The 27,580-nt window shown below is 38.4% G+C and overlaps 1 protein-coding gene across 1 annotated transcript in view; it reads right to left on the reverse strand.

Moving 5' to 3' along the window:
- The window catches only part of SPOPL (speckle type BTB/POZ protein like), a 36,539-nt gene extending 19,928 nt beyond the window's left edge, over window positions 1–16,611 (reverse strand). The window contains exon 1 of the mRNA XM_042784200.1: window positions 16,390–16,611. The gene's annotated coding sequence lies outside the window, so the exon portion shown is untranslated. The remainder of the gene's footprint in view (window positions 1–16,389) is intronic.
- Window positions 16,612–27,580: the final 10,969 nt, after the last annotated feature.

Here is a 27,580-nt window from a genome sequence, read left to right on the forward strand (position 1 = left end):
GAAGACTACCATCTTTCTGCAACATTTGAGTGCTTCACCACATAGGTCTTTTTACTCACGATAGAACAGCATTAATTGTCTTACTCAGAAGATGTGATTGCACATCATTGATCATGTTGGAACTTTTCCTTCAAGGATGGGCAACGCTTCAAAACAAGGTTTTACGCAAACATCGATAAAAAGACACTGCAAGATCACATGCAATTCAGTCATGATGTGAACAAATTTATTATTCCTATGGGAAGAAAAATTCCCTGTGAGTCACTATGATCCTCAGTGAATGCTTTCCCTCCTGCCTTTCTGGTACTACTTCTCACTCACTTGCAGTACGAATTAGCCCTTCCACATTAAAGCCTGCTGACATGGGAATCACTCTGAGTCACCCATGTATAAAACCTTAAAAACTGAGATTTAGTTTTGTTTTCATCAGATGAGAAAGCAAATGCTATGTACTCAAATCCCTAATTGGATCTCTATTAAGAGATCTACTATGACAAGATTAAAAAAAAAAGTATCATTAAATAGCTCTCCTGAAAGATACGGATCATTGAGATACTCGAGTGTAATCACAAATGTATTCACAAACACAACTCAGCTGCCTCTCCTAAGACTTTTCCAAATAAAACTTCTATCTATTTATGGCAATCTTCAGTACTTAATTAGCACTTTCAATAAATGAAAACTAGTAACAAACAGCCACCCTAAATTTAAGATAATGAACTCGTTTGCCCCATTTTTTTCTTTAAGCAGGAATTGCATGTATTGCAGAACTGTGTTTACCTAAACTTTGTTTACAGGTTTACAATTTGTTTGTATCACCCAGAATAAATTTCCTGGGAAAGATACATGTGCACATCTCTCATTGATAAAGCAAATATTAGTACTTATATTACCATTATTTCGAGAAGCACATCCTGTTCAGTGGTAACAACTGAAGATGTTACCCAAATACATGATGGATTTTATATGGAACCACATCCTGAAAATGTTAGAAAAGCCTTACTGAACCTATTTGTTCTTCTTCAATTCTCCAAAGCTGAAACCAAGAAGAAACAAAGCCCATTCCTTAAACTCTGTCATTAGCATGAGACGCACAGGACTGTCTCAGCTTTCAATCTGTTCCTCAATCCTTTCAGTCCATTAGACCAGTCAGGTCCTAGTAACCACAAAGGAGCAGCAGATCTGAGCCAAGTTTGTTCTGAAGGGATCTCTAAATTAAAAAAGGCTGAAAATAAATCCTGTATAGTATCCTCTTTGGAAAGTGTCTAGTGACCTTATGCTAGCCACCAGTAGTTATCTACTCCATCCTGTCTCACAGCTAAATCAGCTTGATTCACTGAGAATTTAACTCTAAGCAAAGGTGGTTATTTTCAATTATTTTCAGGTCTGTCTGCTGCCCTGTCTCTGTTCTACACAGGGCATTTGTACTTCAGAGGCTGCTTCCACCTGCTGCGTGGCTTTTATTATTTATTTCAGGTTCTGACAGAAGCCATGATTTTACATAAGTACACTTTTCAGATCCTTCTGAATAGCTTCAGCTTTTTGTAAAGTTTCCCATTACAGCACTAGGACCAAACAACTGATTCTCATGAGCTCCTGATAACATCTCTAACAGATCTGTATCTCACTTTTTTTGGCATGGATTTACTAAGCCAATCAAGTATTTAGATTGAGAAAACTGGGAGAAAGCAATGACTTTGAACAGTTTGATATCATACTGGGAGCCTGCACTGAGGAGCAGTCCTTTTTTATTTTTTAATATGCCTGGATGCATAATTTTTTTAAAAAGTAAAAAACAAAACAAAACAAAAAAAACCACCAACAAACAGCAAACCGAACAACGGAGAACGAATAAAGAGATCATCAGATGGTTTCAAGACATACAGAAAGACTGCCAGTTAAGAGCAGGGAAACAGTTTAGCAGTACTGCTGATCTGTCCCTCACTTAACCCATTAATCAGGATTTGGGTGGGGACACGGGGATATCTACCAAAACTACAGGGCCAAGGAGAACACAATCTTCAAAGTTACCATGAAGTTAGATGTGTCTGGGGAAGGAAGGATTTTTTCTGTTCCCAGACAGACACCCAGACTGCATGGGCCACTGCATGCCTTACCAGCTTCATGTGGCCACCGAGGTGACCTGGGCGAAGGGGACATCGCAAGGGCAGACTGAAGGTGAGAAGAAAGATGCACCTAGACACTCACCCTTTGTTCTATGTACTGTACTCGCTTGGGGAGAAGACTAAATACTACTTTGAAGAAAGTGTTTATGAATCATTGATTAGCCACTGTCATCAGCTCTAACAAAAAGGTTTTTCAAGTACCAAATCCTCATCGCAGCCTATTAGATCAAGTGGTTGGGAGCAGTTCACAAAACCAGTCGGATGATGACTGGGTGGAATTAAATCAATGAAGTGCAGGAAGACAGGCCTGTTATCTGCAGGACAAAACAACTTAAGAGGGACAATTTTCATGCTAGAACCTGCATTTATTCTTCTGCAGGCTATCACGAACAAAGCAGCAGAGGTGACAGGACATTATCAGGTAATACTTCCAAGAGTTTTCATGCAATGCCATGCCTGTCTGAACATGGCTTAACAAACCAGTCAGTGCGGCCATTTTGCCAGGCAGAAGTCTCTGACCATCTGAGGAGACATGCACCAGGAAAACTAAAACAAGTTTTAATGGATAAGGGCAAAAGAAGTTTCTGGCTTCCAAAATGGAAATTAGAGATGCATTTTTAACATGTGTCCAGTACCTTTGTTGTTTGTTTGGGTTTTTTAATGAAGTGATAAACCCATACTGAATGCAGTGCAGCAGTCAGTGATGATTCCACACTGAGAATTTGACTTCATTGTCTTATTTCAAAAGAGGAAAGAAAAGCTCAAAGCTATTTCACTTAACCTGTACTCCAGACCCCAAACATGATGGGCTTATCACTTCTACATCTCTTAAAGAAGGTATTGGTTTCACCTGCTAATCACTGCCATATAGACTAGTCTGCTCCAAACTAGGATCTTTGTGGAGCTGAGTACTACTTGCAGAGTAGTAGTGGGCAGCGAGGTAGAGATAACATGAAAAAAAGTTATTTCTCAAAGCACATTTTATTTAGGAATCAACTGAAGTACTTTCCTATTCAAACAAATACTTGTGTTAAAATTCAAGCCACCTGAAATTGATTATCTCTAATTACCTGCACATAGAGTGTAAAGAAATCATGGGCTACCCTCCATAAAACACATTTACACTAAATTACATTAAAATCTGTATCAGCTCTATTTTCCGAACTTTTAAGAGATCTTAAGATTCAAAGCTATTTCATATACCAATATAACATGAATTTCAGCAAACATATTGTTTCCCTTCCTAGAAATCGAATATTTGTCTAAAATATTCTAAATAAAGTTACTATTCAACATCCTAGAGCTCGACAAGAACACATTCCCAGTCTCGTATATCTTGTGTTGGAATCATCTCAACTTTTTCACTGAAAAAAATTACCAGCTCATTAAGAAAGTACCACATACATATAAACACACAAAAAGGAATTTTTTACTCCCCCAATAATAAACCCGCAAAACACTTCAGAAACGTAGTTGAATTATTGCCCTGTTAACATGATGTTTTGCCAGCTCACATATAAGAGTAGAAGCTCAGTAAAACAAGTATATCCTAATAGTCCTTTCAGAGTAATAATAGTCTAACAGGTGCATGCAAGCAGGTGTGCAGGTTAACCAGCAACCATCACTATGTCTTATCTTTGCATTTCAATAAGGTATTACAGTCAACAAACTACTGGCAGGAATGGCTAGATAAACTGCCTTCTGCAGGGTATCCAACACACCCCGAATATCAAATCTGGCCTGCCAGAACCTAACTCCAGACCAGTTCACCAAGCAAGCCAGTGCCGCTGTCTGCTCCCTAAAGAGCAAGAAGCAAAGTGGGTTGTGAACCAGATGATCAGTTCCTGCTGACCCTCTTCTCTCTGCTTTCCCTTCTTTTTAGGGTTTGAGCCTCCAGGATCAAACTGTTTCCCTCCTAGATTTGCCATATTTTGGCACATCATAGGAATTCCAATGTCTCATCACATGATATACCTGAACGTGGGCGAAGTCGGGCATAGCATGGGCTCATTCCTGTCCAGAAACTGAGCAACAAAGCAACATTTCACAGTAATGGTGTGGTGCACTTCTAAACCATGATGGCACAGTTTCCACAATGCCCCAGAAAGAAGATATGGAGCCTGTCCTGCCTGAAACATAAAACATCTCTATTCAACAAACTACTTCAAGCATCTAACAGCTAATGTAAAATTTAGAGTAACTTACTGTCTAAGAGTGAGCAATATTAATACCATTTAGCAGTCTCTAAGGAAAGCCTAATAAATGACCATGCCAATAAATCCCATGTGCATGTATTGCATATTCTATTTGAATGGCGAGAGTACTTTCCTGAACATTTAAAGAAACGCAAAGCTGTTACAAATAAACTTTTTTTTTCCTTTGGAAATATTGATATTTCATCACTGCCTGAAATAAAAGACCACCTTCTGAAGGCTGACTGGCAAATAACACCCTGTTCTGCCAACCTTTTTTATTCCTAGTAAATACATAATTCAGAAATCAACCATAGTTTGTCTAATTCTAATCAATAAAATCAGTTTACAAAACCCCATTCAAAATAAACATGCCCTAGCTATAGTGATACTAATTTCCTCTCACTAAATGATCACCAGTGAAAAACTTAAGTATTGTATTATATATAATACTATCTATCAGTATTTGATATTCAAGAAATCGTTTTTTTAAATTACTGAGGAGGCAAGTTCTTGGAAAAAATATTGGACTGCTTTAATGTTCACTATCTTACCAGTTCTTGGGTGAGTGAGAATACACATTTGAAACTAAAGATGAAAGAAACAAGCAAACCAGATCAAAACTTCTAAGTCTGAAGTGAAAGCCATTTTAAGGCCCAACCCTAAGTTACTCTTGCACTCCCCCATCTGAAGCAATGCTCTGGTTGACTTCTGCAGTTCTACATAGCACCAACTTATGAAGGCCAAACTGTTTAAGAGACAAGAAAGTCTTTTTCTCCTTGGTCACAGGACTTGTGTAAGAGCCACCCATCATCTGGGTCATGCTTACCCGGCAGCATTAAAATCCTGTGGCTGATTAAACTGGTGCGAATTTGAGCAGCATTCAAGCAAGAGACATTATCCTTTTCACCAAATCTCAGAGACTTAAAATATCCAGTTGGAGGGAGAAATTTACCATTTTTTTCTGCTTAAGAGTTTGTCTTATAAGCCGATTATGCTCACAAAAATTAATAGATGTTACTAATAGAAAAAAAATCTGAACTTCGGAAAAGACAGGATCATTTCTTAATTAGCAGATTTACATCTCTTCACAATTGATCTTTTTGAAAGAATTGCTGCGTATTTCCTGTATAGCTACCTATTAAACTAAATTTTCTGCTGGATGATACACAACACAGTGACAGACATTTGAAAGGTCTATAAAGCTTCGGCAGTTTTTTCAGTATCATCATTTGCTTCTCTGTAAACAGACCCAAGATGTACAAAGAAAATTTAATATAGCGTTTAGTATTTATTGAATTTAATCCCTATCCATCACTGCAACATTTGAGTGAACAGTATTACTAATACTTAAACAATTGCCGCTATATATATCCACCTCACTAAGTTAAAAAAACTATACATTGAGGATACGCTACATTTTACATTATTTGTTGTACTTCTAACATACAAAATGTTTCCTTTTCAGGGCAAGAGAAAGGGAATTGCAGTTAGGGTTTCCCTGCCCACAGCCCATGACACTTAGAAGTGAGTGTCATGAAGAAGTGAGAGGTCTGTAATAGCTAAAAGGAAGGGGTTGGGGTTTTTTTGAACGTAACATTTAAAAAAAATGCTTATTTAAGTATATGTTTGCTCTGGAACCACAAAATCCAACCAAGTTTACACAAACCTAAACCAGCTTTGGGGCTTAAATCATAAGCTCTGGCTGCTCTTACGTGCAGAGATCTTAAGATCTCACCCTCGCCATCGACCTGCTCTGCTGGAAGCTACCGCCCAGCCAGGAGAAACACACACTTCAGCACCCACACCACGAGCCAATTCATAACCCTCTCCACAGTTCTCCAGTGAGAAAAAAAATACTACCCTGGACTGGACCATGACAGCTGAGAAACTACATATACATCCCCTGCCACCCCTGCTCCAGGGACGGTAAAATTCCAGCAGAGATAGGGCAGGCAGCTGAGGTCAGACACATCTTAAAATAGCTGCAACTAAGACTCCAGAATTTCAAAACACATCCTCAAGGTGGTTCCAGCAGAAGAGCTCCAGCAAGGCAAAACCCAGCACATGTGAAATGCCCAACTTTTCAGAAGGATGGTGTTGTAGTTCTAACTGATAACACTGGAGTCAGCAGCTCAAAATCAAGTAAGATTATACTATTAGTTGTAAAAGCTGTAAAGTTGAAAACATGTAGTATTCAGGCTTTTTCTTTCCTATCTTAAGCCTTTGAAAAATACCATTGAATTTTACCACAGCTGAGAGAAAAGCTAATGCCCAGCACAGCCTGAACCATAACTGTCTAGTTTACATCAGCTTATTAATAAAAATCCCTCAGTATTAGCCTTGCATTATTGTTCTGTAATATAGGAAACCCATTCCGCTCCTTATTAGATAACTTAGACCATTCCCTACAGGAGTCATCTATGCATTTCCCTGGAGAAGAAATGCAAGATTATTTCTTACAGTGTATTTCAATTTCATTGCCCACTCTAGGTTTATGGGACTCAAAAGATGGGCATTTCCACCACGATTCCTCTCGGGAAGCTATTCTATTCGAATAATCTATTGCTGTTGGGTTTTCTTCCTGGTATACAGCCAAAGCAGTATTTTCTCCTCCTTAGTTTCACTCCATTATTCTTACTCAAACAAATCATTAACATGTGAAAGTATATTAAATTAAGACTTTTTTTCCTTAAATACTTCAGTTACACACAATCAAGAGTTCACCAAATTGAAAATGCTAATCTTGACTTTCATTTTTGCACGTGAAACAGAAATGCCCATATTGGCCAACAGAGAGTTGACTTCAATTGTAATAAAAAAAAAAAAAAAAAAAAAAAAAAAAATCTTTCTCCAGCAGATTCTGTCAGTTTGGAGTGTTTCATTTTAATTTTCTTTAAATTTGTAAGATTTGTGAGAAGTACTAGACTATACTCTCTGGAAATAGATGCTTTCATTTGCTGCAGAGTTGTACAGGGCAACAGCAGCATAATGCTCTCCTCATTAACCTCTGCAGATTGTTATCAACTGGAAAGTTCACACTTAAATGGTACATTTTGGCTCATGCTCACAGATGTTATCAGGAGGGGGTTTTGATCATTCATTTGTTGCCTTGTTACATATCATGGCAAACAGTGGACACATTTCTGTACAGGTACACCTTTGTGGAAATTTTGTGAGACGTACAGCTCATCTCAGGCCTGTTCTTTGATGACTGGTTTGGTATGAGGCATAGAGTATTACACTGTGCAAAAAATAACTGATACTTATAAGCCAAGAAAATGAGACAAAACCTACACATGATGTCCAAACCCTAAAACACAACTCTGCCAGTGGACCAAACTGCATTTCACCCAAATATTCTTGAAACTGAACCAATTTCAATGGACTGGGTATTAGATTTCAATCACAATACCTGTTTAGACAGCATCCTAGAAAAGACAGGTAGGTCAAGAGGCAGAGCTGCACACTCACTTGCTTTGGTTAATACGAAGTTGGAATCTCGGAAAGCATAGCTGTACGAAGCCCTGATGAAAGCTGTCAAGTTTTGTTTGCCTTGATATCTCAGTCTTGGACTGTAGCTAAACAGGTTCACACCCACAGAGGTAAAAGAAAATCCTAAAAGTTCACAGAATGATAGAGTAACCTCAAGCTGGAAGGAACCTATAAAGATCATCAAGTCCAGCTCCCAACTTCAATCCAATAGACTGGTTTCTGAAATACAAAGACAAGTAACAATTTCTCCTATTCTGTTTCAAAAACATCCAGATATCAATTGTTTTGCTTATATTTTTGGATTTAAGAGCAATTTCAAAATAATCTGCTTAAATCCATTTTTCCACAACAAATGCAATTCAAACCTTTGCAGTTTCCTACAACTTTACCCACTTAAAGGACAGTCTTGCTCAAGACAAAATTTTTGAAGTACCTTTTATCTCTCTAGACAGAAAAGTTGAGCAAACTCAGCAGCCATAAATTTTAAAGTTATGGATTAGAAAGAGTAAATCTCAAAACCAAAAGCAGCATTCACATTTTTTCCTCACAAAGGTTACTTCATTAAAATTAGTTTGAAAGCTATAGACATCTTTTAATGCTCAATTTCCATGGAACCATTTAACTCCTCACAAGTAAAAACTATTCAGCAACAACCACTTTCTCCTCTGCAACACCAAGCCCCACTGCTTCTCCTGCAGCTGAGACTGCAGAACTCACTGCTCTGATTTGCAACCTCAGACTGCTTACCTGGAGTGAGAGGGAAATGGAGAGCGGACGGTGCAGCTTACTCCGCATCCAGCTCCCCTTCAAAGGGGGGTCTTTCTCCAAAAGGCTGACGTGTCACCTGCTCACTTGACAAAATCTGTGGAAACTCTTTGAGGGTTAGAACCAAGGCCTAAGATGATATTCAAAACTACAAGAAAAATGTTTTCTTGCTAAAAGCCCTAGTTAACAAGGTGTGAGTGTGTAAAATCTTACTCATACCCTGTTGAACAGGATGTTTGCTCGCTTTTTTCACCCCTCTCAGCACAGTCTCCTTATGCCAACAGTTTGTTCTTCTACAGGTTAATTGTTTTACTTAAGTCTAAAAACAACAGCAAGGCAAACAGGTTAGTGTAGGGCTGTCGGGGTGGCCTGGCTAATCCAGGCACGGTAAAGCAGAATTCATTTCGACAAAAGCAACAGGGTTGATAAAAGGCATTAAGTTCTATCAGATCAAACTCTCTTTTCACAAGCTGCTTCAGCTGCCTTCGAGAGGCTTTTGCTGGCAACATGCTGCACAAACCTCTACGCCGTGAACGACTTACGGGAACCAGCGGTCCAGTCCCATCACCAGAAACTGTGCCTCCAGCAAGCGTGCTGCCCACTCACACTGACACTTGAATAAGCCAAAGACCTCTCCTCGCTTTGCTGATGCCCTAACACAGTTGGGCTTGCCAAGTCCTCCACTGGCTATGGCAAGTAGATTTGGTTTCATCTTTGGTGCTGTCAAATAAAGCAGACCAAAAGCAGACGCAAGTCTGCAGCTTTTTGCCTCCGTCCACATGAGTCATAACCCTGCTGCGAATCACCCCGACAAGGCCACCTCGTTAAATGTCGTGCTGTGCAACGCCTGCGGTGCAGCCACAGAAAATTGCTTTCACAAAAAAGAAAAACAAACAGAAGGAAAAACTGCAATTTAATATCAGGAAATCAAGAAGTCAGCTAACACCAAGTGATGAGCCCATCTTTAGAAGTGAGTCTGAAAACCTCTATGAAGTCTTAAGACACTATCATTTATTAGTTACCCAGACTAACATTTGGTAATACTACTGACATATATTCTTCCCTCTCACAACTCAGTGAGCAGAGTCTCATGATTGTTGGAGGGGATGGCACATTTCCAAACACAGTTGGTTCTGAAATTATTAAAAATTATGCCTGGCCTGTAAAACAATATTCAAAAGTACTGACTACAGAATAAAGGTTGATTTTGCTTGATAATCTTATTAGTATAACTAATCACACCACCTAACTCTGGATACAAAGCTTACCACATACAAATTCTGAGCGGGCTACTGCCTGTGTAAGCTTTTCTACCACTTCTACTTATATCATGTTTTCTTCCCCACTTTTTTTTTTTTTTTTTTTTTTTTGAGAGGGAACATTATTGGTAAGGCATCTTTTGCCATAAGCAAGACAGGAATTTCCCTAATCAGAAGCCTGTCATGGGATGCAAAAGTATTAATTCAGGTCTTCCAGATACATTTACTAATTATTTTTTTTTTCCCCCCTCAGATCAACCACTTACTCTGTATATTTTGCAAAACGTGCAAAAAAGTATTTATGCAGACTTCTTCATATAATAAGTTTCAGTTTCTTATAAATTGTATCACCCATTGCAACACAAATATTCTTCTGCTGCCATTTTTAATTTTAAAAGTTTGTTTGCTATATGCACGTAAGTAACAAGCAAAATCTACCTTGACATATTCTCCAGGGAAACCAAAAAACCATTGAAACTAGATTTCATACATTCTATTTCTCCAAAACCACCATATGCCAATCGCAGTACCAGAACCTAAGGGCAAGATCGCAGCAACTTTGACAGCCAGTACAGCAATGCATTATATTAACCTAAAATTACCCAAAGAAACCAGAGATTTCAGACAATTTGGTTTGTAGTATAACACTTCCAGAACTGAAGTAGTATGACTCAAGTCTTGAAATGAGTTCATACAGACTGTAAGCAGAACTTTCTGAATGTGTGAAAAAAACCCTAAAAATAGGTACAAATCCAGATGTATGCAAATAATTGCTGCAATTAACTTCTCACCACAGACAACACATTAGTTGAAATTACTGTATTTCATCCTCTGTTATAAAAGCATATGTAAATATCCTTGATATGTAAATATCAGCGTGACCACTGGTACATATGATGCTAATACGAAAGAGTTAAAGTTTAATATTTTCATTATATATTGCTCCATCCCAGAAGCTGAAGCAAACTATATTAAGAATGTGTTATCTAATTTCATTATAAAACAGGTCTGATTTTATCTTCAAGAGTTTCAATTACAAACAAGTGACTCTGAAATTAAACCCAGTTAACAAGGAATCCATCTGTTTTAAAGTTTAAGAAAAATTGCCACCAAAGAGTGCTGTTTTGTTGCTGAGGTAATATCTACAGATTAATTCACAGTCCTATTGCATTAAATGCTGCAGACAATAAACATGTGCCTCCTCTAAAGATTTTTAAGAAATTATTAGCTAACTTATCTGAACCATTAGATTAATACACTAAGCACTCAAAACAATGAATGACTTGTATTTAGATTTTATTTCAACTTAAACCAGTGATTTTTTACTGAAACTCTGTACACTGAAAACGGCTGTCCTTCACAGGCTACAGATCATGCTGATGGAGAAAACAGATCCATCAGAAACTGAATATGAATAAAGAACACCAGGAAAATTAAAACTTTTGGGAAAAGTAGTTTTCCAAAGAAAAGTCAACATGGAACAGAGAACTAGAAAGTATGACACCAGAGGAGAAAGTTATACCAGCTATTCCTTGGGCCAGAATGAGTTCTGCACCTACATGTCACTTCAGTTGTTCAGGAAGCAACAGTTGATGCAACTAACCCCAAACCCAAGTCACACAATTAAATAGACACCCAAGTCTATTTAATTTTCCAAACATTTAATACACAAGGAAACAAGCCATTTGAAAGAAATCAAGTGCAAGTCATCATTCCACCCCCTTCCCCTCATCTCCATTTGTAAAACCCTACTTATGAACTGATTTTGCAAGGGACTTGACCAACTGGTAAGTGAGCGCTTGGGAGGGGATGAACATTAAAAGAACAACCAGGAAGGAGGACGAGGGAAAGCCTGGCTCCCAGATTTCACCCAGTGATCCTCTCCACTGCACAACAGAGGCAGGTACAACAATATGAGGTTCCCACCCCATGAACTTTGGAAGTTTCCCAACTACTGCAGACGTTTACTCCATGAGCAGCAGCACTGCCTATACCAAGAGCTACTCTGTTGCATTCTCCCTGGCACACAATTGCTTTTTCTTTCTATAAAGCAGCCAGTTAAATTACACATCAAATGGTAATTCACCTCTGGACTACTTAAGGAGTCAAGTCACAATACAGTGCAAAGAGCAAACATCACAGGAACGAAGGTGGATGGAACTGGCACAGGCTGTTCACCACTCAACTGATAAAGTACCACTAATTAAAGGCTAAGCAGTTGTCTATTCTAAAGCAATCCTACAGCAAGAGTACAATCAAACTAGAGCTTGCAATAATGCTTACCAGCTAAGTGAGCTGAAATCTGAAGTTTAATTTTAAAAAAATTCTCAGAAAAAAAAACCTTCACAGACACACAAGTAGTAAATTACCACCCTGCAAGTGCTCACAAAGCCCACCAGCTTTCTTCCATATATTTAGCAATGAAACCAAGGAAGAGCACACTAGACATTCTTAATGCTTAAACAAAAGGTTACAAATACACACAGCAACTTATTTTATAGAAGGTGAGAGCTTAATACAGAAATTCTTCACCCCGTTCACCTAGCATTCAACTTTACATGAAGTCCACTTTGAAATCACTTAGTCCATCTTTAATCCCTGAAGCAGTAGCACGGAAAAGAAACTAGCTTTTTTACTAAAGCAACTGTCAAATTCCAGAAATAGAATATTACATTTATCATACGGCACCTATTTTTGATGATTTCCACAGAAAGAAAAAACAACCAATGAAAAGTGGCAAGTGTAATATTTTTCACACACACAAAAATAAGAACACAAATGATAAATGGCTTATGGGAGATACAAGGCAGTACCAAGGATAAGTAACCTAATTCAGGGAATTTGTACATGTGAGCTCTCTAGATTATTCCATGCCACTGAGTTTCTGAATCAGCTGAAAGACTATCTCACTTTTCACTACGTTTCCTAAATGCTATATGCAAACACTGATCACAACAAGGTTGACAGATACATGCATGCTTGCAAAGTGATTCCTTGTAAAGAACGTAATAACGCCTTTATAGCTGACAAAGAATAATTTTAAACCATGTTACCAAAAACCACACTGGAAAGCTATTAAATTCAGGTAAAATGGAATCAAGAGAGTTGGGGTTTTTTTTCTGTTTAAGCTTGCTCCAATACTGAACATATATTCCTGCCAAAAATTCAGCCCTGCAAGTTGAACAGCTAAAACATTACCAAAAAAAATGGAACATTTATGCAAAACAATACACACTCTGTAACACAGTATACACACTACTTAAGAAACCCACTGAACTGGAGCCAAGTGACCATGTCCTCTCAGTAACAACTACTACAACATCTAAATTGCCACTATGAAAATACCTCCACACCTCACCCAGTTGCAACAATTCTCCCCTAAGCACTGAGCACAAACTGAAGGAGAGATTTCCTACTTCCATTTCATGGCACAGTTCCAGTACCAGTCCTTTTGATATGGGTGGGACAAGAAATCGAAACAAAGTGCCATAAGGACATTAACTGGAAAGTTTCTCAAGAAATCAAAGCAAGGAAGAAGTCTCTTGTGAATATGCACGCATTTCGCAGAGAGAGGAAAGGGAATCAAGAGCCAAGGTATGGAAACCTCTTGGAGAACACATCTCTGACGTGATGGAGCAGGCATTAGACAACCACTGAGGCAAGGGCCTTCTATTTTGCAGGGGCCCAGGACAAAACACAGAGCCTGTTTGGCTACCCAGCTGCTCTTCCTCTGCAGCCTGAGGACCTCTGCAGAGTCAGGGGAGGGCTGCGTGTCCCACCAGCTTCCCTGTGCTAATAGACTTCTGAAACTACGTAATTCACACAAATTAATAGATTCTCAGTACAGCTTTGCTGCCCTATCATTAGTTGACAGTGTGGCATATTAGGTGATTTGATGGAGATGGTTAAGGAAACACTAACTGTGACTCTTAAGAAGGCTAAACTCTTTAACAGAGGTAGTGAGGGAAGATCTGGGAAAAAAAAAAAAAAAAAAAGAAAAAAAAAGTGAGAAGGGAATGACACTGACACTTTCCAAAATCTTTATGTTTTGATCCAGGGCACAGTACTTTGAAGATCACAGGATTTTATGATTACAAGTATCAGGTTACTGCTTTTAATGAGTGTAACAACCTCATTTGGATTTCCTTACTCTTAAACCACATTTTGCCAAATACACAGGAAGCAGAAACGGCAGCATGTTGTAGACTGCTTTTTCCAAAGAGACAGAAATGACTATAAGGAACATAAGCTTGTCCCAAAAAATTGTCAAAAAAACCCCCCACAAACATTCACTTGTCAACAACAGGGAGAATAATAATTTTTAAAAATATATATAAAAATTAAAAAATTAATAATAATAATAATAATAATACACACACAAAAAACCCCAAACCAAAACAGGATGGGGTGGTTTTGTAACGCAAGACATGCAGGAGCCTTCTTCTGAGCATACCCCAAAACCTGGAAAAAATTCAACAGGCCAAATATCTAACTACTATCATTTCTACAGGGCATAAGATGTAAAGAGAAAAAAGTGAACAGATAAGGTAGAGATATGAAGAAACTGTATATGAAAGAGTGGGAAAACAATAAATGCAAACAGAAACCCAAGGAAGAATGAATAAGAAGAAAAGCCAATGAGATCTATGCAAGTCTTAACTAGGCTATCTATAACTGACCTCAGCTATTTCTTTTGCACTTTAACTTACACTGTTAATGACAATTGGTTTCATTATCTTTTCCATATATTTATGTTTAGGTGCTTTCAAAGGCACAGAAATTAACAGATAGACACAATATAGAGAAAAAAGAGAGAGGAAAAAGTAGTTTTATAATATGGGATTTCAACTGAACATCCAAGAACTGTAAGCAGTGTGCACTGACAGTTGAAATCAGTGATCAGGCCAGAAAAACCGGGTGGCTTTTCAAATTCATTTTATGTTTGTCTATAGCATATACAAGTTTATAATAGCAACAAGTATCTTACCATGCCTATCCAAGTTCAGAATGTAACTCTTTATTTTCTCTGACAGTTTAAAAGCAGACTGCAAAGTACCGAAGTTAAAAGTTTGGCAGAAAGCTGTTTCAAGGCAATGTAACACCAAGGATATTTCTGGATATTTAAAATCTCAGGTTTCCAGAAGAGAGTTAAAAGTAGTTTCTGGTGATGCATCAAACCCTACCATGTTTGTAGCTTTATATACAAAATGCATATTGTTTACAAATTATTTTCCCCTTCCTGAGCAAATATCCACTGATTGGGGGGGGTGGGGGGGTGGGAACAGACAGATGAGTAGAAATACTATGTAAGTAGACACACACTGGAAATCCTTCACAAACATTCATGTTTGTCTTAGTCACACATCCCAGAAGGCCCAGATAGAGAAGCCAGGTAAAATACTTTTAGAAGTGACAGTGATTGGCTCAGTACCCCTCTAAGAATGGATTTTTATTTCCAGAAATAATATTTTTTTTTTTTTTAGAAAAAACATAAAAAGGAACAAAACTTTTTTTTAACGGTTAAACAAAATGCCTTGGCAGTCATACAAATGGCTCAGCTTCAGCACCACTGTGGTACAAATTCCTCTAACCATATGGGATAGCTATCAAAATAATGCATTCTGCAGAACTGATAAGAATAAGGAATGACCCAGCTTGACTCTCACAGACTGTTCTTCCTGGCAGGAGGTTCGAAACAATCCTTTTTGTCCAACCACTATTTTTATAACTCTTAACACCCTTCTAGAAAACAAAAATATCTTCACAAAGCAAAGCTACATTGTAAAATAAACCGTTGATTTTGGTACACTGCAGTTTAAGAAACCAATTGTGAAGCCATCAGGAGTGCTCGTGCTGTTATCTTTGTTTTGCTTTTTTCCATCCTTTACGCTCCTTCTCAACTACTTCTGCTCAGACAACCTCACTGTGATGCAAATCTCACCGGTCTCCGATGAATTTCAGCAGATGACATCATCAGGTGAAAACCAGCGTTAGTCAACCCCACTTCCTGACCACGTATAAAATGGAGCACGCAGAACCGATGAATCAAGCGTGAGCTTTGCAACATTATTCACTTGCTGCAACAGCGTCCCCCAAAAGTTTGCCACGGCCCCCCCAAAAAAAAAGGGAGCCAAACCCCCAGTTTTTGTGGTTTTATTTTGGCTTCCAAGATGAGAACTTCCTGGAACAAAGTGATACCGACGAGCACAGGCGGAAAATGAAACGCAAAAGGCCGCCTCGTACGAACGCCTCCCGCAGCCGTGAGGGGACAGCACCCCCGCCGGGGCCTGCACCATTCCGAGCCGCCTCCTGCCCGACGTATGGATCCCATGCGTGGGAACACCCCCGCTCCCGAGCCGCTCCCGGGGCCCGGCCGGAGCGAAGGCGAAGCCCTCCCGCCCCCCGCCCCCCGCCGCCTGAGGGAAGGGCCCCGCAGGCCGCTGCCCCGCCGCCACGGACGATGGGCAGGGGAGAGCACAACAAAGGCCGCCGCCGCCCCCCCTCACACAGACACACACACACACACACACCGCGGGCCGGACCGGTACCTACCGGAGCGCGGCGCTGCCTGGGCGGCGCGGCGGGTCTCATGCTGCCGGGGCGGGGGAAGGCGCGGCGGTTACCGGTGCACCGCAGGAGGGCGGAAGCGGCGAGGCCGGGGGGTGGCGGAGCCGCATCTCGCTGCCCGCGCCCGGGACCCGCGGCTCCGGCTCTGGCACCTCCCGGCTCCCGTACGGCCCCGCCGCCGCCGCCGCCGCCGCCGCACTTCCGGGCAGGGCGGGGCCACGCCGCCTCGCGCCGCGCCGCTTCCATCCGGGCCCTGCAGCGCGGCTCCGCCCCCCCCCTCCCACCCCCCCCCCGCGGCAGTTGGGCGCGAGGGGAGCGCGGGCCGCTGAGGGAGAAGGGGCGGGGCGGAGAAGGTGGCTGGGGTCCCGCTGCTTGGCGCTCATGAGGACGCTTTTTTACTTCTTTTTTTTTTTTTTTTTTTTTTTTTTTTTGTCCAGAAGTTAACCTGAAAACGACGCTCGTGACTTCCCTCTGCTACCAGGTATTAGGACCTGACAAAAAAACAGACCTCCGCAACTACTTCCCCTTGTACAAGCACTGGTGATGGTTTCCTCAGCCTCTTACCTGAAACACAGGTCTGCTGCACACTCCTCACTGGCACAGGCGTTCGCTTCGAGTCCCTGACTGGGGTGCTTCTACTGCCTCCCACAGATACTCGCCACCCAGCAGTTTTGAAAGTTGCCTGTCAGCTCTGTTCCCTTTAGCACAGATGAAATTAATTTCTCTAAATCATTGATATATCTTCCTATTTGCTTCTAAAAATAAATTATAATTGTAAATTCCATATACAGTGCTGCAAAATTCTTTGTGGAGGCTTGGAAATAAGCAATATGTTTTGTGTTTCTGAGGGACAGGGCTTTAAGGAAAGTACCATCTGTGGAGACAAGACTCAGTGACACCTTAATTGCCTCCCTTGAGAATAAGCACTAAGAATACATACACATAGCAGTGTGCTGTGTAAGGATACCCCAGCTAGCAAGGTCTCAAAATCAATACAACTGCATTAATGAGGCACAGTGCCCTGGATAATTCATCCTGCAGAGAAGAACTGCCCTGGCAGGGCTGTACTGCTTTTGATATTACTAGTTCACTCAGAACTGTTTCAGGAACCTGTCCAACATTGCACTGTATTTTCAGATGGCTCAGCAGTTTTTGTTTAGAGTCTTTCATACCAGTCCTTGTAGGAAATAGCTTTACAGCCACAGCCAGGACTTACTCCATTTAGCTGAACAGGATGCTTGGAGGAGGACCAGGCTGTTACGGTATATAAGGCCCATTACTTAGAAGAAAACACAGTATACCTTGGTTAGTTGTATGAAACACCAGTAGAACACAGACTAACGGGGCTCTTTGTATTTTGAGCTGAATAGTTCAGTGCTTGGAAACGCTGCTGCAAGTGGGGAGTGAAAAATGTTCACTCTTTCACAAGACAGAATTCAGTCTCTGCCACTGGAAATCAGGGGTGCGTTTCTACTTGTAACTGAAGACTCAGTAGTGGGAATCTTATGATTTAAATAGAGTAACTTAGCACACAGGAAAAGCAGTGAGCCAAGTGTATCTTTATATATACTAAGTAACTACCATCTCCCTTAATTCCTGCTCTAGAACAAGTCTGCAAAGATGGATCATTAACAGAAGCTGTGAAAAACACATGCGTGTTTGTCAGCAGACAGGTGAGATTACAGCTCATGCATCCGTTGGGCTGAAAAGTTCTTTTGCTCACGCTTGGATATATAATATTTTTGCGTGTGTGGGCAAATGCCAGAGAAGGGTGTGTAAGTGGTTGCCAAGCAAAGCAACTAGCACTTTCCAGATCTGGACTCTCCAGTTGGTTTTAACAGAAGTTTAATTTATTTTCCTGTACTTTTCATTCACTGCTCAGTCCTATTCTTTGCTATTCCCCCTTAGACTCCCATTTTTGTACCCTGAGTTTGTTTCTTCTCTCAGCACTAAATTAAAGTGCCCCATATAGTTCCAGCCTCTTGTGTCACATTAAGGTGAAACACTGTCACATCAGGATGGATGAGAATTATTTGCATTATGGCAGCGCTTAGTGGGTCAGTTGAGATAAGTGGCCCTTTATGCCAAATATTTTACAATGAGACAAACTGAGAGTTTGTAATCTAATTAGGACAGAAAATGATAGAGAAAAACAAGATGGGGTGAAATGATTAAGCACACTTACAGAGCAAAGATTGTGGCAGAAACCAGAAGGATAACCAAACTTTCCTGGGTCCACAGTGAATGCCCTAGATCGTACTTCCTCAGACCAAGCAGGAGGCCCCACAGGACTATGCACTTACAGTATACACTACCTTCTGGCAGAAACTTAGGGGTATTTATACTTTTCAAAGCTTTTCAAGGAAACTCTACTCTCTAAAAAGAGATTAAAGCCCAAAGAAGAAAAACACTATGGTATACATTCCTTCCTCCCAGCTTCCACTGGGACAAAGCAATGTTTTAACATTATTCTCACACTAAATCCAAAACACAGCACTGTACCAGCTACTAGGAAGAAAATTAACTCTATCCCAGTGAAACTCAGGACACCACTACACTGTGGTGGTGACGTCCATCATTGGGAAGTCCTCAGACTAGAATAGAAATTGAAATAGAAATAGAAATAGAAATAGAAATAGAAATAGAAATAGAAATAGAAATAGAATAGAATAGAATAGAATAGAATAGAATAGAATAGAATAGAATAGAATAGAATAGAATAGAATAGAATAGAATAGAATAGAATAATAGAATAAATTTCAGTTGGAAGGAACCTACAACGATCATCTATTCCAACCGATGATATTCCTTTACTACAGTTAATCTGGATGCCTTCTTGAGGGCTGACTTTTTCAAACACCTTACCTAACAATTCTTAGGGGTTTCTTTACAGAATACTTCTACTGAAGAATGCTCCTAGATAGAATAAGGAAGCATATTAATATAAAAGATTTAGTATTTGGAAATTTTAAGTGTTCTAGTCTGGGCAGGGAACACGGTCTTTCCTCCTTCCAGGGTGACAAAATTTTAGGGTGTTGGGACTTAGATAAAGTCTTCAAAATACAATTTCTCTCTGCCATAAATTAAACATCAGATTTCCTGCGCTTCTGATTGATAGAGAGATTTTATTTTAGGTTATTGACCAGATTTCCTCACTCTTGTTTTGCGATACTCATATCTGAGTGAACTGTCTGAATTCAGCTGCTGTACACGATGGTGTTAACTCTCAGAGCAGGTAAAATAGATTGTTTTCAGTATTAGGCATATGAGCAGTCCCACAGATTTAAAGGAAGTACTTGCATATGTAAACATGCATTTAAATGATTTGCAAGACAAAGTTACAAATGGAAGTCATTCTCCACTCAATAGGTAGCCACATTTCAATGATGAAATTATGTATTCTAATTACAGATTCATTATAGGCCTCTTTGAGATCTTTTTGGTGAAAGGAAGCATTATACGCACATGCACATGTGCATAAGCACATTGCTGCAATATGTTTTCAAGAGTCACAACAGAATTCTATCACTAAAATAAGCTTTTTGAAAGAAAGTCAAGACAAGGATATTAATGTCATCTTTTTTTATTTAATTATTTTTATTAATATGCTAGAAAAATCAGTGGCAAACAACCCCAGATAGTATTAGTGTCACATGCTTTCAGTTTTCCTTTCCTTTTGTCCAAATGAGAGCACTTTCTGGAGGAATCATGATAAATCCGTAATATCTTATTTTATTCTACCCTATTTATTTTTAAAAGAGCAAGCAGACAGCATTGCAAATGTACTGCCAAGATGTATGGGTGATTTTGCGTTAAGTAAATGCAAAGCCTGATCTAGCTGATATGAGTCACAATTTTATGGATAGTTTTAAAAGTATATAAAATTTCAACAGGAAAGTTTTTTGTCTTTGTAGAATATAGTGGCTTCAGAATTGGAATTGCTTTTTGGAATTTGAAATTCCATGATATTAAGGCATTACCCAATTTAGATTGACTTTTCCACTTTCTTTTTATATTTTTCTTCTGGATTTTCTTCCTGTAAAGGAAAATAATAAAACCTGTTAAGCTGCAACAAACAACCAATTTCTTATAAGCTAGTGATACAGCTCTAAAATTATTCAGTAATGTTTCAACAGAATGGGTCTTCACTTGAAAAGGTCAGTGTTTTGAAACCAGCACTCTTCACTGTAAAATCTATTCTAGTTTTGGCAGAAAGGTTTTAGCAAAGATGCTGCTTCTTCTGAGGGAGGAGGGTGAGGTTGTTTGAATAAACAGTGTTCCAGTGGCTATAGCAAAGAGCCTACCTCTGTTGGGTGAATCAGATTCAAGTCTATTTTTCCTGATTCAGTGAGAGTTTTGATGTCCTGTCTTTTGCATCACAGGTAAAATCTTAACCACTAAGCTGCTGGCTGATATGCAGTTAGAATCTTCCCTGTTCTTTCTTGTTTATACTCCATATTAATTTTTCTGACATTAATTTTTCTGCAGAATGGCAGGCTGCACATTGCCAACCATCTTTGTTTAGTTCCTCCTCAGTGTTCTCTAACACGTTATCACCAGTTTCTTGTCCAAAAAATTCCCAGATTCCTTTCAGTTATCCACCCCTTCAAATATTCCACTTTTTTCCTTCATGCACATATAAGTTGTTGAATTAATTCGTATTTGCTAGAACTCTATAACTATGACTATAACTGTGTGCTGTGTCCCAGGTTCTTTCTACTGTACTCTCTCTTCACTGCTATTGCAGTGTCATTGAGGATCACAAATAAGATGTCACAGCAGTGCTATTATTTGATATACTCAATAAGACACATACCTGACGGCTACTACTGCTTCGAGGTTTGCGTTCCCTGCTGCAATCATGACACGTTTACAGGTCTTTCAAATTAAACAACCCTTTCTCCCCTCATGCACATGTGTACAATGAGATTTTTTTTTCATAATGAGAAGTGATAGGCAGTCAAAACAGAGGAATCAGTACTGCTGTCTGTGTATACAATTAAAAACAAGAACTACAACACACTTTGTGCTTTCTTCAGAGTTCTTTAGAACTATAGTTTCCCAGGCTGTAACTTGGAAACTAAATACACTCCTGGATGTGGTAAAATTTTTATAATAGTCTCTAGTGGGAAAGATTTTTTTTTTGTGTGTGAATTAATATTCTTTTCAGCTCTTGCTAGCAGAGGAGAAAACCTCTTTTCAGTTCTTTGCAAATCACCATTCCTCTACTTTCCCAAAGAAAAGTAAAATCAAACCCTGTATTTTTAAATGTAATGCCGAATCTTTCCTCTACTCCCTTCTGTTCTCCAAAAAGCAATGAAACACAAAAGGGCATACCCTGCTACAGCCTTTTTGTTTCAGAGAGTGTGGAAACTTCTTTTTATACCAGAAAGCAACAATAAAGAGCAAATTTTGCTTTGTGACTTATACTCATAAATTTGATAATGAAGCCAAATGCACAGTCTTTCCTCATTTCAATACCAAGTAACTCTTAAAATGCCTTTAATAGTCACTTTGATAGAGGGAAGAACAAGCATGATGTTCTGAATTTTATGTGGGCCTCAAACATCATAATTTATAAATTCAGGTAAAAACAGCATCTGAATATAATTCAGTTGTCTCAGAGAGAATACAAATAGATTCACAGAAGAATCAATAGATTCTTCACTGAATGAAGATCAACTTGCTAAGGCACATTTAGAGAGGAAAAACCACACATCAATTCAGAACATAAGGAAGACAAGTTGTTTTGAACTTTATTACCCTTTTTGTTTTTGAGATTATGTGGTGTTGCCTCTTGAAATGGCCTCCTGCTTCCTAGCTGATAAACAAAATCCTTAATTATACTAATCACAACAGTACTTTTCAACATCAATATTCCCCCAATTCTCTTGAGTTTCTTGACAGGACGTGGCTCAGTTGTCCCTATGCATAGTAAATACCCAATATTCCTTCTAACTTAGCATTTTATAGGACTGAGCTCTTCTGTCTTTGTGAACTGAACATTTTTAGCAGGGAGCACTAAAAGTATAACTTTTAATAATGACTAAAATAAACCAGCACTGTCATTTCAGTAAATGCGTATTTTTATCCCTGCCAAATATACAGGACAAGTAACTGGATATTTACTGATTTTTGCACAATTAATATAATTTACCCATGGATTCATGAGGTACACATGCAATTGCCTATTTTGTTCAATTCTGCATATTTTACAAAAATATATTTTTCTTACTCTTATTTTTTCCCCATTGTGCAGATTTTTGTAGGAAATAATACATATAGAAAAAGTGAATTGAGGGAGAAATATTAGATTGAAAACTCATGCTTTCATATTTTATACCAAAGCTGACCGCTATTCATTCAGAAGGTTAACTCCTAAATGAAACATGCTTGCACTGCATATCAAACAGCACTTTTGTTTGACCATAGATTACTTTTTGGTTTTAATATATTTTTCTGAGAAATGCAAGCATTCTCCTGGCTGTTTTTTTCTAATTTTTCAATTTCACCGTCTCCCTAAAACCATAATTTACACAACTTTATTCATCACCATTAACTATTATTGATCTGGTCTTCATAAAGTTTAAGTGGTTAAAATATAAGGGCGTAGCTATCCTTCAAGTAAAATTAATTTAAAAGTATGCTGGACCATGTACACTAGATAATATGCAATACATGCATATATATGTATATAATAATATATGTGTATAACAGTAGTCAAAGTAACGTAACCTGTGCAATGAGTGTGAGTTTCTATTGGAAAATCTTCAAAGCATAATGGGTCCTGAGTTTTGCTGAAAAGATACAGGCTCACTGAATTTCATCTCTAAGAACTATTGGAGATTTGTACAATAAGTGATTAATTGTTCATTATGAATAGAAGTAAGTATATATATCATATTCTGAATGCCAGAAAAAAAAGAGAAAAATCAAACACCTTTCAGAATTTTTGGAAGGATACCAGTACAAATGCTAAATACCAAGCTGAGAACACAGAACAGCCCAATGGTGATTTCTCATAGAGTTATCTTGATGTTTGATATTTTGACATAGCCAACTTTTTGGTTTTAAGACAATACAAGGGTTTCTTATCTATTTTTCTTTATTTTGGCATCTATTTAGATTTAATACCTCCTTATGTATTAGTGTGTGCTTTAAGTACTGGAGTTCTCATTAGCACAGATTTTGTACTGTTGATGTTTTTATCTAGTTCCTTTCTCCTTCCTGGCAAGCATTTTGTGACTTAAGTGGTATTATCATTCATAAGCTCAATGGCTTCCTTTTGCCCTGAGATTTGAGAGACTAGCATGGAAGTATCCTACTCCTAGAGTAAAAGCTCAGATGAATATTCTTTCTGTGTATACAGCTTAAAACTGCTGGTCAAGAAAAGGTAGATTAAGGCAGATAATGGTCTTCTGAGTCAGATTTTCTCTGGCATAAGAAATACATGGTGATAAAACAGTGTTAGAATAATTTTGCAATACTGTAATTGGATGCAAACTTCATTTGAGATTTTAGCTTTCATCCGCTTTACCAAATTTACATAACACAAATGCTAATTGGTGAAGAAAATTATACAGTAAACTCTCATGCACATTACACTTAGACAAGGTCAAAATCCCACTTTTATCAAAAGGTGAAAGTAGCTTCTTTTTTTTTAAAACAGTCTATTGACACCATTGATTTGGAAAGATGTGAGATTTTCAGTAATTATACATCATGATACAGCATATTTGCATGCTGGTTTCATTCTGTATCTATTCATTAAAAAAGAATTTTCCACAGTTTTCCCATACATATATTAAAAGCCCAATTTTCTTGCAACTCAGAGTTGAGTTGCTTAATTTCTTTTGACTCTTTCTTGTTTTATACTTCATCCACTTTACATTAAATACTTGAAGTTTAGAATCTGATCTTTTCTTGTGGCTGTTTTATGCCTGAGTATCTCTATTGATTTCAACAGAATTATCCATAGTGGTATAGAAGCCAACTCGGTAATGGTCATATCCAAAAAGCAGGAGTTCACTGTGGAACAATTGCAGCATACTGTATTTAAATTCAGAAAGTGTAAATAATAGTTCCCTAGTGAGTCCTGATGATAAAGACAAGGTAGCTACCAGGCCAGACAGGTATCTTGCACTTCATTTGTTGCATAATTAAAAACTGGAATATTATATGTCCTTTGAATTTTAGTACTTCAAGATATTTTTAGAAGCATAGAAGGTAGTTAATTAAAAAAGAAGAAAAGTGAAATATGTTCATCCTGGATAGCTACCTAGAATTGCCTTTAAGTGACAACAGAAACTTGAGGTCAGTTATCTCAAAGTCATTAGCAATCATGGCTGAAACTCCAAAAAATTCTTCTAAGAATGCAGCCAATGATCAGATTTGTCATTTAAAACATCTGTTTGGTCCTGCAAGCTTTAAGATAACAGAAGACAACAGCAGCATCTCTTCAAAATGAAGAGATTCAAATGAAGGGATGATCTCATAAACACAGAACAGCTTGAGGCTATCCAAGGTTCTCTGAGTCATATCTCCCTAATGATAATTTTAAGGTCACTGCTGAATACATTCAGTTCATTTTGAGAGGCAAGAAACAATACCTTGCAAGAAAGAAACAGAGATCAATTGGCACAATACTTAACTCCAGTTAATCAAAGTGCCTTTGAAATACTTCTGATTTGTAGTTTTGGTATTCTGTTGTTCTAGAAATCTGTTCTAATTTTTCATCTAGTACTCCATGAAGGAGACTATAAATTCTATATCATCTGGATGGAGAATGATTTAGTTTTAGTACTTTGATCAGTCTTTGTTGACAAAGCTCCATCAACTATTACTGAGATTATTTTTTTTTTGTCATCAGTGTGGTTTCTCTGAAGCTCTTGAGCACCTGTATGCAAGTGGTTAGCTTGCATCAACAGGGAAAAAAATAAAACCAAAAAGCTCAAAACATACTGGAAGAAAGCCTCCCATCAGCAATTTAAAAGAGAACGTGTCTGTCACCTATGCTGAAAATGGTTTGGGGTGGCATGTTTTGATTAATATAAAGAAACCTATAAAAGTAGATGCTTTCCAAAGTGTTATTTCTGGTCTTGAGAAAATAAGTTGTCTATCCAAGTTAAGAAAATTAAAAATAAATAGGATTAAGCTGCAGACGCAGACTACAGAATTTCATTAGATAATTCTCATGTCAAGCCTCGTAACACTTCACTAAAATCTTGTATTGTTAATAAATATATCAGGTTTTATTTAAAAAATTTGATGGAAGGAAAAGACCTTTCACGTGTTAATGCCTTGGAGTTACAGGCTAACTCAAAGCCTAGAACAGTGGGGTAAATTCTGTGTTGGTATGATAACTTTGTCAGAACAGCTGCATAGAAAGTAAGGGAAAATAAATCTTTGTCTATAGAAATAACTTCTGTAGGCATGTCTGAGAAAGCAGAAAGCCTAAAAAAACCTAAAGTTGATCACAAGACTTTTTCACCAGGTGCACTATACATGTACACACATGTAAATGAAGAACATCTTTAGGCAGTGAAGCCAAACCATTGATATAGGAGGAAATTCAGTATCAACAGAAATTTGAGCTGGTGACAGAATGAATACTATAATGCTTTTTAATATGTTTTAGTTAAAGTTTTGCCCACCTGTTTTAAGGAATGTGTATGTATCCATCTGCAAAAATCCAGCTCTTTAGGAAGCAGTTCTGTTGTAAAGAATCAAGTCCTGCCTTTAATGGAAATTTGTAAGTTCTCACCTTCTGATGTGAACAGATGGATCCACACCCTCTGAATACTTCCAACTACTAGTTTTCTGGACATGTGGTCCTATCTAAACTCACTGTATGGCATCCCAAGCTTCTACCCTTGTGAGCTCAGGGCTGCCTTCCTTCAGTCCAAGGATGGACTGTCAACCGTGAGCCCTGAAGTTAGCAGAGAACTAACTGTGCTTTTATTCTGTCAGTACTATCTGCTTCAGGTGAACCGACTTTCAAAATGTCTAACATGAAAGCTCATTCTAGGCAAACTTTAAATAATCATCCAAGATACGATGAAGATAAGTAATTCTGAACACTTGTTTTCCTTAGCGAATCCCAGCGATTAACATCATGATCTCTTTTCCAGTGAAGGGAAAGAATTTCCTTGTATTTGCCAACTGTTTATCCAGTTAATATTACTTTTCACTTGCTTCTAGTTCCTTCACCACTCATGTGCATAGAGGTGAATAGGTCTTATCTCATAACTGTGTGCACCTTTTGTCAAATGCTTTTACCCAAGCTTGGGAATTTGGCTCTTTTCTACCTAAATGAACAACCACAAGAGTAACTTAAAAATCAACTAGTTTGTGAGGGTTCCTCATCAGTGGCAAATATGTTTACTTATGAAAAATGTGGATGGTAACATTGTGTGTTTGCTGGCTTATTTTAAAAAAATAAGCATCAATATTTTTCTTTGAAATCAGTAGAAAACAGGGTTTTACATTCAGCCTCTTTATCAGAGTATTTCAATTATTGAATAGACAATATTAGTTGCTCTTCTCCCTGTGCACTGAATAATAGAGTATGGATATGCAACTGGACTTTCATAAAAAGTGTACAAGAAGAGTGGAGGTTTGTGCAAACACATGTATAGATAAGGGTTGCCTCTGAGGAATTGACCCCAGAACTGCCAGAATGGTTCCTGGGAGCAGTTAGGGACAATGTGCTCCTGATAGTACAACATTTTAGTTCATACTGCTTAATAAAGCTTTAATTAGCTCTTTTTAGACCCAGGCAACCCTAGAAGTATAGGACCCATTTGTACACTATTGCCGACTGTTGTGTCATACATGAAAAAAAGCAAATTAAGAATGGCGTTAGTACTAGCCATGAAGATAAGGCTTAAGTTGAGCAGAAATAATGGCTGAAAACCTGCAGCATTTGAAGCTTTTCCTATTCATATGCTATAAAGAGTCTTTCATGCAAGTAATAAATTGGATGGCACTTAGATGAGAAGTATAAGTTGCAAGAAAGGAGTATAGATGAGACAGCACAAATCTATATGCACATGACTCAGACATTTGCCACAGTTCTAGCATTTCTGTAAGTAGTAAATTAAGAACAATTTGATTATAAAGCTTGAGCTGTCACTATTCAGCACTCCCTACGCAAAATTTGATGCCATTGAGCAGA

Source organism: Tyto alba, unplaced genomic scaffold, assembly GCF_018691265.1.
Source record: "Tyto alba isolate M040663 unplaced genomic scaffold, T.alba_DEE_v4.0 Super-Scaffold_7, whole genome shotgun sequence".
Classification (NCBI taxonomy): Eukaryota; Metazoa; Chordata; class Aves; order Strigiformes; family Tytonidae; genus Tyto; species Tyto alba.